This window comes from Atta colombica, unplaced genomic scaffold (assembly GCF_001594045.1).
Source record: "Atta colombica isolate Treedump-2 unplaced genomic scaffold, Acol1.0 scaffold35, whole genome shotgun sequence".
In the NCBI taxonomy this organism is placed as follows: domain Eukaryota; kingdom Metazoa; phylum Arthropoda; class Insecta; order Hymenoptera; family Formicidae; genus Atta; species Atta colombica.
In genome coordinates this window covers 578,160-579,166 of record NW_017259459.1, presented here as the reverse complement: position 1 = coordinate 579,166, position 1,007 = coordinate 578,160, and positions in this window count along the sequence as shown.

Sequence of the window (1,007 nt, the reverse complement as noted above, 5' to 3'; positions counted from 1 at the left end):
AATTCAATTTGTTTAGGAAAATACAATTTCCAAATTAAAAAAATTAAAAAAACAAATGATTTAAAATTTTCACGATTAATTTCAATTATATTAGAATTCTTGTCCTATTTTCAAGAACATGCAAATGCAAAACTTTCATTTCAACAATTATTTATTTATTGAATTTATTCTATTCAAATTTGTTAACTAGTCTTATTTTTAAAATAAATTTTTAGTTTCTCAAATTCCTTGAATCTTAATATTTCTTTATTAATTCTATTTCTTCTTTATCGATTACTTTTGCATGCCAGAATTTAAAGTAAATATTCCAAAGCATAACTGTTAAGAATTTCAATCGAATATCAATAACTTAGTTGCTCAATAATGTAAAACACTTAATATAGAACAAACTTGCAAAAAATCTTTAAATTACAATCTATTATATAAAATTAAATGATTGAAAATTCCTTGATTTTTGATAAAATTTGATATTCTTAAAATTTTTTAGTAAGAAAAAAAAACGTAAATAAGGAAAAAGGAAAGAAAGGAGAGAGAGAGAGAGAGAGAGAGAGAGAGAGAGAGAGAGAGAGAAAGAAGAGAATAGATTGAGATGTGCTCGTTGCGGCAAGTCAAAGATAAATTTAAGTGGTTGTTTACGTTCCCGATTCTGATAATATAACACGTTTCATCATGCATCAATTAATCGTATAATATAAACGGATAAAAATAAATGTACACCACAAATGCACAATATCCGTTACACATCATTAATTTACGCGTTATTAATATTATTAGCCTGCAGAAATATGTAAACGAGCAAGTTCGCGCTAGACATAATTGAGTTATTCATAAATACTACTATTTATCGTTACTAAGTTAATTAATTCCAGTATTGGCCACCGTTGCCACCGGCTAATAATTCGCTCTCGGTAATTGATCGTAAAACGATCCGGGTGGCAAGGTATAAATTTCTGCGATATCTTAGACAACGAAGGAAGTCTTACAAAATGATCGCTCCGACCCTTCAC